This window comes from Cervus canadensis, chromosome 11 (genome assembly GCF_019320065.1).
Source record: "Cervus canadensis isolate Bull #8, Minnesota chromosome 11, ASM1932006v1, whole genome shotgun sequence".
NCBI lineage: Eukaryota > Metazoa > Chordata > Mammalia > Artiodactyla > Cervidae > Cervus > Cervus canadensis.
The window spans coordinates 9042692-9055745 of record NC_057396.1 but is presented as its reverse complement, the minus strand read 5'-3'; positions in this window follow the sequence as shown (position 1 = coordinate 9055745).

Sequence of the window (13054 nt, the reverse complement as noted above, 5' to 3'; positions counted from 1 at the left end):
GGGATTTTAGATCATCTTTCAATAATTGATAAGTAGACAGAAAAAATAATGATTAAGAATGTACCAGATTTAAATAAGATTTTCAAATTTGTTTAATTTACTTATGCTGGTGCTGGTGTAGTCGCTAGGTCATGTCCGGCTCTTAACAACCCCATGGACTGTAGCCCGCCAGGCTCCCTTGTCTCTGGGATTTCACAGGCAAGAATACTAGAGTGGGTTGCTGCTCCCTTCTCAAGGGAATCATCCTGACTCAGGAATCAAACTCAAGTCCCCTGCTTGAGTGGATACTTTACCGCCGAGCTACCAGGGAAGACCAATTCACTTACACAGAATACTTGAGCTTATTTGTATTTCCAGGGGCATTTGGACCATTTACCAAAAAGAAATTACATAGTACCATAAAGCTATTAGCTACAAATTTCAAAGAATTAAATAATATGTATACCTTCTCTTACCACACAATAAAAATTAATAAAAGTTGTGGAATATGGCTAAAACTTTGGGCTTCCCTGGCGACTCAGATAGTTAAGAGTCCACTTGCAATGAGGAAAGCTGGGTTTGATCCCTGGGTTGGGAAGATCTCCTGGAAGAGGGCATCTCGTGAATCTTCTGCATTGGCAGGCAGGTTGCTTTACCAGTCTAGTTGCCTAATTTCAATATTAGATCTGAAAAGTGGAAATCAATGATAAAGGACAGTTAAGGACACTTGCATAAATTATTTTAATCTTCTCTTTTTCTATAAGAACATGAATATATTACTTATTCATTTAACCTAAATATTCAGTATAACAATTGAGATTAAACAAAAATGTGTTTCAATTTCCAAAACAGTATAAGTATAAGCAATGCTATAAATATATGTGATTAATCCTAAATAAAGCAAATGTGAAAAAGAAAATATATGCAATGGTCAGGATAAACAAAATCTCAAAACCATCGGGATAGTTCCAAATATCTTAGGAATAACCCCTAAAAAGACAACTGGACAAAACTCACTGGATAAAGGATGGAGAATGTCAAATTTAATTTAGAAATCAGCTATGTTTCAACTGATCATCTCAGACACAGAGAAGTAAAAAGATTTGAGCAAAAAAATGAGTAAACTATTTTAATGTCTGGCTCTAAAGTCCATGATAAATCATTGGAAGTTTAAAAGACACATACTAAAAAATTTCTTCCAGACTCTCTCAATTTGAATTCATTTCTATTCAATGTGCCAATTCTACTTATCATGAATTTTCTGTTGTTCATTGTAGTAGGACAAATTAGCACAAAATTGTTTGCACTTTGTTATAAGTGAAGTGAAAGTTGCTCAGTTGTGTCCAACTCTTTGCAATACCATGGACTATACAGTTTGGGCCTGGAGAATGGACTATACAGTCCATGGAATTCTCCAGGCCCAAATACTGGAGTGGGTGTCCTTTCCCTTCACTAGTGGATCTTCCCAACCCAGGTATCAAACCCAGGTCTCTCGCATTGCAGGCGGATTGTTCACCAGGCGAGCCACAAGGGAAGCCTTGATATAATATGTCTGATCCATAAAGAATTTATTTGACATATATGAAGGCATGATATATAGTTTGTTTGTTTACAATCATAATTTAACTAACCATCTATAAGCCATTATTTAGTGACAATATTTATTCATATTAAGAAATATACCCTACCATTAGCAAGGGAACCAAAGAACAAGATGCTATTAGTTAAACAGTCTCTCTATTCACTAAATTAGTTCAGAAAGAAAAAAAAAGAGAACTTCAGATTCATGAAAAAGCACAAACCCATGTTTTATATTTACATAACAATTTTGACCTATTTTCATCTGTGGTTAACTTCACAATACTTTAGAAATTGATGTGTAATAATTCATTTCAAAATATATGCTGAATGTATTTGGGTTAATTTAAACCTTGAAACATTTTAACTAACTTTCTCTTTTTGCAGTTTAAGTATATACATAGCAACATTTAAAAGGAAATTTAGAAAATTTGAAGTTAAAGTTCTGTGTGTGATATAAGCACATATGATTTGAATATCTTATCTGCGTATAAGTTAAATAAGCAGAGTGACAATATACAACCTTGACATACTCCTTTCCCAATTTGTAACCAGTCAGTTGTTCCATGCCCAGTTCCAACTGTTGCTTCTTGACCTGCGTACAGGTTTTTCAGGAGGCAGGTAAAGTGGTCAGGTATTGCCATCTCTTAAAGAATTTTCCACAGTTTGTTGTGATCCACACAGTTAAAAGCTTTGGCATAGTCAATAAAGCAGAAGTAGATATTTTTCTGGAACTCTCTGGCTTTTTCTATGATCCGGTAGATGTTGGCAATTTGATCTCTGGTTACTCTCCATTTTCTAAATCTTTTTCTAAATCAGTTAGTTATTATGGGCAAATCAAGGAATGTTTCAAGGTTGTAAAGATCTTACCAGACCCACTCCCACAGTTTACATTTTAAGATGAAAGGATTAGAACTAACAATAGAAAGATCTTAACAGACCTGCTCCCACAGTATATATATATATGTATATATATATAGGTGTCTTTTATATATATATATATATATATATATACACACACACATACATATGTATATATATACAATGCAACTTTATAGTTGCATTGTAATATTTTATTTTTTTTATTTTTTATTTTTTCCATTTATTTTTATTAATTGGAGGATAATTACTTTACAATATTGTAGTGGTTTTTGTCATACATTGACATGAATCAGCCATGGATTTACATGTATTCCCCATCCTGATCCCCCCTCCCACCTCCCTCTCCACCCGATCCCTCTGGGTCTTCCCAGTGCACCAGCCCTGAGCACTTGTCTCATGCATCCAACCTGGGCTGAAGATAACAGGCTTAGTAAGCAGTACTTAAGGAGAAACATGTCCTCAAGCAGGATTTATTCTTGTTATATAATCCTTAGTAAAGAGTTTAAGATGAGATGTTTTGTTGTGTACTCATCAGCTCTGGGCTTAAAAAAAAGAGAAGGAGAAAAAAAAAAAAGTTTATGTGACTAAGACTAAAGAATGTAGGGAAAAAAAAGTTTGTCCTCTTCTCCTCCTCAAGACCCCAGACTTCTTAGCAACCTACCTAAGAATTAACTCTCACATGTTATATATAATGCTTAGCACGATCTGTTATGAAGTAAGAGCTTAGAAAACATTAACTATGAAGAACCAGTTATATCTCATTTTGAAAATAATTGTCTAGATTTCTAATAAAAATTAAATAGAAAAACAAGAACATATTTAAAAGACATAAAATATGCTATAAAATGTATTACAGGTTAAGTAAATTTATCATTTCTTCTTATGATTTTTAACAGAAGCTTTAATTTATTACACAGTTACTCTCATTTATAGGAATTCTGGAACCTGGAATTATCTTCCAAATACACTATAGAAAAAGTTTCAATAATATTCAAAAATAATCCTGGATCCTACAGCTTATCATATTACCAAAACAGAGTTGTAGATGGACTTTCTTAACTTCACTACATAGACAGAAAAAGATTACAAATCATTGGTTAAATTCTGGGACAGCAGTTCGCATTCACTAGTAAGTGTAATCACTGCATCTTGAAGGTCACATCTTTTCTCTTCTACTTTCTTTTTTGTTGTTAACAGGTGATAAATTTAGTGTCTACTTTTCTGGCAAGCTCTGGTGCCTAGCTGTCTTTATGTGCTCTCTGACCTCATGTGATATCATTATTTGCTTTATCATTTCATATTGCATTAAATTACATATATAGTATTGCTTTAGTAGGGTATAATGTAAGTTGCCCTACAGATCATTGAGCATTGTTTGCTTCTAATAAACATTTGGTTCTATTCCCTTTCATACTATTCTTATTATTAATACTTTTATATCCAATTGTATTTGATATTAAAACTACTTTAGCATTTGGAACTTGTAAACTTGACAGGCTTATCAGACTCATGAAAGGATGGACAATTTGATAAAATATGAAGTGTGTAAAGTAAGTGAAAGTGTTAGTCATTCAGTTACATCCCACTCTTTGTGACCCATGGACCATAGCCCACCAGTCTTCTCTGTGCATGGAATTCTCCAGGCAAGAATACTGGAGTGGACAACCATTTCATTCTCCAGGGGATCTTCCAACCCAAGGATGGAACTTGGGTATCCTGCATTGCAGGCAAATTCTTTACTTTTTGAGCCACCAGGGAAGACCTTGTGTAAAGTGTCTGTAATTTGTATCAGGATCCAGAAGTTGAATTTTTGTGTCTGGGAATAGGTTTCAGGAAATGCTAGGTAAAGTCTCAAACTCTTCACTGATAAAGAAGTGATAGTCACTCAGTCAAGTCTGACTCTTTGTGACCCCATGGACTGTAGCCTGCCAGGCTCCTCTGTCCATGGGATTCTCCAGGCAAGAATGCTAGGATGGGTTTCCATTTCCCTCTCCAGGGGATCTTCCCAGTGCAGTGATTGAACCAGGGTGTCCTGCATTGCAGGTAGAATCTTTACCTATTGAGCAACCAGGGAAGCTTCACTGATAGTTGTATAAGTGTACCTTTAGAAGATAATCCCAGCCAGAAAATGAGTTTAGGACAATAAGACCCAGAATCTCAAGGCAAATAAGCACAGACATAGGCCAGTGTTCAACACAGCAACCTGGGTTTCAGGCAGGAATTCTGGTATGTAAAGAAATTAGAGTGCTAAGCAGAAATTTACATTAGAAATGGTATTCTATGGAATGTGCAACATGACAGGCATGAGTTGATGCTATAAGCACAGAGTTGTCCAGTTACATTAAAAAGAGGTTGCCCAGTTATGTTACATTAAATAGAGATTTATGACAATAATAATTCTATGCAGAATAATTGTGTATTAGAGTCTGTGCATTTATGCAGTGTAAGAGTTTTGTTGAATAGGAAAATGAGCATGAATAACTCACAGAGCAAACCTAGAGAAGAAACAGCTGAAATCATAGTGCTAGGATTATGCCCATCAATCCATCATCCTTTCCACAATAAATGACCCAGTAATTATTTCAAAATCATAAGTAAATAAACAGTAATTCATTCCATAACATCAACTATCAAAATACTCAATCCTTGATTCTCTTAACAGTAGGGCAATGGGAACAATTCTTTACTGACTTTTTTTTTATTTTGTATTCTAGGAGCAGAGAATAGTTTTTTCACAAGTGTTTTATCACATGACATTTGCAGTTATTTGAGGTTTTAAATGTTGATTTTTCCCCTGTTCTTGTGGAAATAATTATTTGTTTAATTTCCTATAATAAAAATGAGGACTTCCTACTTAATACTTCCAAAGTTGTAAATATTTGCCTTTTTGATTTAATACTGAATTTTGTTCTTTCCTCATTGAAATCTTTCAAAGGCAAACTGTATAAACCATTCTGGGTTACTAAACCCCTTTACTTTTTGCTATTCATCACTGATAGTTCAATTAGTAAAGAATCTGCCTGCAATGCAAGAGACCCTGGTTCAATTCTTGAGTCTGGAAGATCTGCTGGAAAAGGGATAGATTACCCACTCCAATATTCTTGGGCTTCTCTTGTAGCTCAGCTAGTAAAGAATCTGCCTGCCATGTGGGAGACCTGGGTTCGATCCCTGGGTTGGGAAGATCTCCTGGAGAAGGGAAAGGCTACCCACTCCAGTATTCTGACCTGGAGAATTCCACGGACTGTATAGTGCATGGGGTCTCAAAGAGTTGGACATGACTAACTTTCACACACATACGCAATGTACATTATGTGAAATGGTGGCCTGAATGACTCACAAGCTGGAATCAAGACTGCCAGGAGAAATTTCACCAACCTCAGATATGCAGATATCACTCTAATGGCAGAAAGTGAAGAGGAACTACAGAGCCTCTTGATGGAAAGAGGAGAGTGAAAAAGTTAGCTTATAACTCAGTATTAAAAAAAAAAAAAACTAACATCATGGCATCCGGTCCCATCACTTTATGGCAAATAGATGTGGACAAGTGGAAACAGTGACAGATTTTATTTTCTTGGGCTCCAAAGTCACTGCAGACAGTAACTGCAGCTATGAAATTAAAAGACTTGCTCTTTGGAAGAAAAGCTATGACAAACCTAGACAGCATATTAAAAATCAGAGACATCACTTTGCTTACAAGGTCTGTAGAGTCAAAGCTATGATTTAACCTGTAGTCATGTGCAGATGTGAGAGTTGGACCATAAAGACGGCTGAGCACTGAAGAATTGATGCTTTTGAGTTGGGGCTCTGGAGAAGACTCTTGAGAGTCCCTTGGACAGCAAGGAAATCAAACCGGTCAATCCTAAAGAAATCAATCCAGAATATTCACTGAAGGACTGATGTTGAAGCTGAAGCTCCAGTACTTTGGCCACCTGATGAGAAAAGCTGACACATTGGAAAAGACCCTGATGCTGGGAAATGATTGACAGCAAAAGAAGTGGGCAACAGAGGATGAGCTGGTTCGATGGCATCATCAATTTAATGGACATGAGTTTGAACAAACTCTGGGAGATAGTGAAGGACAGGGAAGTCTGATGTGCTGCAGTTCACGGGGTCACAAAGAGTCAGACATGACTTAATGACTGAATAGCAACAACATTCTACTAGAAGAATAGAACGCTTATGTTTACTTACATTTACAGTATCATCCACCAGTTCCATGGGATAAATTGCAGTTTGAGAGTTTTTGTGTTCATTGGTTTTTATTCTTTATTTCTGAGGGGAAAGAAGGCATTTTAAAGTTTAGAACTTTTTTCTTCTCTTTTTTATAAATTTAAATTAAATTCTAAGGTACACTGTACTTTGTTTTCCTGAGAATTGCCATTTAAGCTGCTGAAGCTGAAGCTCAAATCCTTTGGTCACCTGATCCAAAGAGCCAATTCATTGGAAAAGAACCTGATGCTGGGAAAGACTGAAGGCAGAAGGAGAAGGAGGCAGTAGAGGATGAGATGGTGGAATAGCAACACTGACAACAGACTTGAATTTGAGCAAACTCCAGGAGATACTAGAGGACAGAAGAGGCTGGCGTGCTGCATGCCATGTAGTTGCAAAAAAGTGGATACAATTCAGCAACTGAACAATAACAACAACAACAATAACTTCAGTGGACCCATTTAGTTACAGGAATGTAAAAAGATATTCATTCAAAATTCTTGAGGAGGGCTTAGATGTATAGAAGAATCTCAAAACAGAAGTGATGTATTGCTGTGTAACATAAACTGGATGTATTGGGTTTTACAACTCTATTTTTGCAGTTAGAGTTCCCTTACAATAATCTTTCAGATAGTGAAACCATCATAATATCTGAGCATGTATTCGTATTTCAAACAGGTTTGGCTTTTCATGGGTGTATGACCTGTGTAGTAGAATCACATGATTAAATAGACCCCATACTTGATTTAATGTTCTGTGGTTACTGTCTTGCAACTGTTAACAATTTTTAAATAACAGAATCTATCTTTGCACTCATGAAAAAATATAAAATAATTTCTGGTTTTATTTATATATCTTAGGCATATCTATCATGGACCTTAGTCATGAATATTTGTAAAATTATCTCAGTAGATTTAAGTGAACATTTATTTTTATGTGCTACTCCAAGACATAAGCTTAAAATATGGGTATAAGCATCCATGTATACCCAGTTGGAATTTCACTGTCTGAAAGGAAAGAAATAATTATCCTACCAATTCTAAAGTACACATTTATAAAAGAATAAAGACAGAAGCATAGAATTTTGGCATCAGCAGACTAAAAAATGTGAGAAGTACTTAAAAGATGAAATTTGGTGACTGGAGAAGAAAATGGCAACCCACTCCAGTATTTTTGCCTGAGAATCCCACGGGCAGAGGAGCCTGACAGGCTACTGTCCATGGGGTCACAAGAGTCTGACACAACTTAGAGACCAAGTCACCACCAAAATGAGGATAGTCTGCAAATCTAAGCATAAGCTGAGATAGACAGCTGTTGAACTGGTCACTTATCAGTGCTCCTCAAGTTAAGTGTCTCTGACAAAGAAACAAGAAGATCCTCTGTCTAGTGACTATATGCATTATCTTAGATATGGTAGCCATGAGAATGTACTGTTCGGATCTCCTTCTGTGGGGAGCATTGCTGACTGAGTCATATTCTTGCTTTTATGAGTCTATGAGCATATCCATTCTGAGGACTTGCTTTCTGCTGACTATTTCCAGCCCATATCTGAGCATAGCTGGGATACTCACTCAGGCCTATTCCTGCCTCCCCATTACTGAAGCAGGACTCCTCCAACAAATCACATAGGCTAAGGGACTCTCAGTCAAATTGGCTTAATCTTTCTTAGAACTGTGCTGCAGTCAGATTTTTCTCCCCCAATCTTCCTATTATCCCTTTGTCCTCTATTAGTGTCAGATCTTCATTGGACTGTGTAGACTCACTCTATCTTCTTCAATTTCTTCCTCTTTATCCTTCAGTAGTGTTTTCCTAATTAAATTTGCTCAAGGTTTATTCCTATGTTAGTAGTTGCTCCTGTGAGCTAGTTAGCTATTGAAGTCAAGAGTATTTTGTACTCAAAGGACAAACTTGCCTGTTACTCCAGGTATCTTTTGACATCTTGCTTTCACATTCCAGTCCCCTATGATGAAAATGACATCTTTTTCTGGTGGTAGTTCTAGAAGGTCTTGTAGATCTTCAAAGAACTGATCAACTTCAGCCACTTCAGCATCAGTGGTTGGGACATAGACTTGGATTACTGTGATGCTGAATGGTTTGCCTTGGAAATGAACTGATATCAACCTGTTGTTTTTGAGATTACACCCAAGGACTGCAGAAACTTGAGAAAACTCCAGGATATAGTGGAGGACAGAGAAGACTTGCATGCTGCATTCCATGAGGTCGCAAAGAGTTGGACATGACTTAGCGACTGAACATCTTCACATGAGGCTCTCCAGGCAATAATACTGGAGTGGGTTGTCATTTCCTTTTCCAGTGGACCACATTTTGTTAGAAATCTTCACTGTGACCCATTGCTGTGGATGACCCTACCTGATAGCTCATCACTTCATTGAATTACGCAAGCTCCTTCACCATGACAAGACTATGATCCACTAAGGGGAAAGCAAGCATTATCCTATCACCAAAGCAAGACAAAGACACTACAAGAAAACTACAGGTCAGCACCTTTGATTAATATTGAAGAAAAAAGCCTCAACTAAATACTAGCATATCAAATACAGCACAATGTTAAAAGGATGTATACTATGACCATGTGGGATTTATCTCTGGAAATTAAGCATGATTCAGCATATAAAAATTCATCAAAGTAAAACATCACATTAATAGAATTGAGGAAAAAATGACAATCATCTCAATTGTTTCAGAAAAACATTTGACAGAATTCAATATCCTTTCATGAAATAGGAACAACTTTGACAAAACAGATAGCATTTATGAAAAACTTACAGCTTAATATTCAGCCATGAAAGATAATGCTTTTCCTCCAAACTTAGAAACATAAAAAGGTGCCCTCCCTTTCACCATTTTGAATCACCATAACACTGGTCATTCTAGCCATGACAGTTAGTCAAGAAAATGATATAAAAAGACTCCACATTGGAAAGGAAGAAGTAAAATGATTTCATATAAATTTACAAGATCTTCTATTTAGAAAACTCTAAGGATGCCAGAGAAAACTGTTAGAGCTAAAAAAAAAAAAAAAATCAGCAAATTTTTCAGAATACAAGACCAATGCACAAAAATCAGCTGTGTTCTATAGACTACCAATGAACAACGTAAAAAAAAAAAAAAAAGTAAATTCAATTTGCAATGAAAATCAAATAAAATACTTAGAACTTAATCTAGCCAAGGAGTTGAAAGATTTGTAAAGTTGTAAAATTGAAATTTGTAAAACTGAAAATTGTAAAAATTGCTGAAAAAATAAAAGACATAAAATGACAGAAAGATATCAAGTTCACAGACTGGAAAACTTACTATTGTTGCAATCAATGTCAGTACTAACCAACACAATCTATAGATTCAGTGGAATCCTTATAAAAATCCTAATTATATTTTTTGGCAGAAATAGAAAGAAATTCATCTTCAAATTCATCTGGAATTTCAAGGGTCTTCAAATAACTAAAACAGTTATGTAAATAAATAAAGTTGGAGGATCATATACTAAAGAGAATAAAACAAATATAGGCAATATTGAAAAACAAAGAAACTACATAAATTAGAGTTAATTCTATATATTTGTTATTACATAATGAAAACATTTTAAAAAAATCAAAATCACTATGATATGAAAATAAATTCCAAGAATGTCACAATTCAAGGAATGGGATGGTTGGAAGATTCCAAGAGAAAAGTGAAAATGCTTCAGAGTCCTGAATTATCCATAAGTATTTATAAAATTACAAGTGAAAGTTTTTCATACAAAATTTTAGAATCCTTTTGTCTTTGTGTTAATCCTGTTCTTGCAGAGATGTATGTTTGTGTTTGTCATATATTGTATTGTAAGCACCTGTATTTTATTGTTAGGGCAATTTATCATAGGGAATGTAGAATAAGATAAATGAGACAACAGACCAATCTGCTCTTCGTCCTTGAGCTAGAGAAATGGCTAAAAGGAATAATGAAGCAAACAAGTACTAACTTGACTTGTATATGCTAGATTGTTATTGTACCTAGTATGCTGGTTCTTTATGTATGAAATGTATCAGAACTTCAAAAATGTGTTATTAAAAATTGTTCTCTAAGGTATTCTTAGGCTACAAAGCAAGACAACAAATCAATGAACAAAGAAAAATTGTAAGAAATGGAATTGAGATTCCAAAGCAAGAAATAAACTTAAGATTTTTCTCTTTCTCTGAACTCTGAAGGGTGTTTTGGGGTCCTGGATACAAAGATGTGTGAACAAATTTCATTTCATTGTATAAATTGGCCTTGCCATTGCTGCCTGTCAGGAGGCATATAGAACTAAGATCCTCACACCATGACTGGAAAATATGCCATGAATCACATATATCAAACACCTTCATTTTCTATCTTATTTTTTCCTTCCATTTTTAACATTTCAGTAAATTCCCAGCAAAGTTATAGCCTGGTCAGTGCTATATTTTATTGTTGTTGTTTCATGCTCATGGAGAAGTAGCAATACATTTGCCTAAAGCTTCCTCAATGTGAAAAATGGCATATACTCTTCAGATCTGGTGAAACATTCATTTCTTTCAAATTGGAGTAACCGTGAGTATTTCTCAATTCATTGCTTTTTACTTTTTAATTGATTATATTTTCAATTGTTTTCTTGTTTATCTTCCTACCTGTTATTATGACAGAGGTTAGGGACAGGGTCTTTTTGATTTGAACCAATACAGTTGTCTATATCTTTCCTAACATTCAAATTTCCTGGTATACCTATAAAAGATCAAATACATTTTCTTAATAAATAAATACATTTGTATAGTTGAGAAAATGGCACATACAGTAGATATTTTCTGGTTGAAAAAATTATATAGTTAAGAAAATATAGTGCACCATGTTTTTTCAGGACACACACAGATGGAAGAGCATCACAGAACACTCTAAGAAACACATAAGCATTTAGCAAAGTGTTCACAGAACACGCTAAGAAAACTCATAAGAATTTAGTAAACATAGATGTCAAACTTTTGAAAAGGATCCCCAATCCCTGGCTTTGAAATTTTTATGCCACGTAGAGGAAGACCAGCACTGTCAAATGACATAATAAGGGATCGGCAGGACACTGGCCAGCAGTGTTGTTCACCTCTATAACTTTCATCAGATGGAAGAATGTCAATATCATAAAGGATGTTATCAAGGAGACAGGTTCATAGTCTGTGTCTGCAAAGATAGAACATAGTGGAAAAACGGCCTTGTGTCTACTTTTATCATTTATAGTTCAGGGAGTATCAGCTATTCCCCTGATTCATCAGATGACTAATATCCCAGACTTTAGATTGCAGTTATATAGTATTATGGATTGCTAATTTCCTTTATGAAAAGTCACCACACAGGATATAAATCTTTGACAGTTGACTTTTATTTCTAAGATATTTATAAGCATTTTAATATAGCATTTGGAAACAATGTGATCTTTTCTTTTGCCACAAATTTATATAAGAATATAATAATTCCCTTGTAGCAAAGCAAATAATCATCTCTGGGAAAGTGTTAAGGAAATGGAGTCTGGTTATGTTTATTACAGGAGGGATAATGATGTATGATCCAGTTAAACTAAAAATACTCCTGAAAAAAACTGATAAAGGAGTCTACTATTAAAGTGAAAGAATTACTATTCACCAAAAGAAATGAGAAAATCCTCCTCAGAAACACCATGGCTTCAACAGTACCAAAAAACTCATTTTATTAGTCTTTATTGATTATTAGCTTTTCAGAAAATTGCCTTTCAAAGTACATTAGAATGATGATTCTAAATTTTTCAAATGCATAAGTATCACAAGAAGATATTATAGAGCTACAGCTTTTGATTCAGTACATATGGATGGGGACTGAGATGCTGCATTTATCACACTCTCCCAGGTCATACAATGTTACTGGTACTTGAATCACATAGGCACAATAAAGAGAGAAAAATGATGATGTATATTCCTAAACTTATTCATCTATCATGTTTATTATGAAACTTAAAAATGACCTTTAAGATAGCAACACACTGTGAGGATTAAATTTTAAGTAGCAATAATGTCTATGGCAACAGAACACAGAAAATGGAATAGAGAAATGAAACTACATTGTTGGAAGTTTATTAACTTATATATGATGTGGCATAATAATAATAAATATAAAATTATTGAAGTCAAATTGATAATAATTTGTCAATATATATTGCAAAGTGTACAGCAATAAGTAACAAATTATAGTGGTATAGTTTATAATTCAACAGAGGATTCAAATTTTGACATTAAACAATATTCAATCCAAAAGAAGGCATAGAAAAAAAATTTTTTAATTGAGACATAAAGAAAATGGTTGGATGCATGAGACAAGTGCTCAGGGCTGGTGCACTGGGATGACCCAACGGGATGGGATGGGGAGGGAG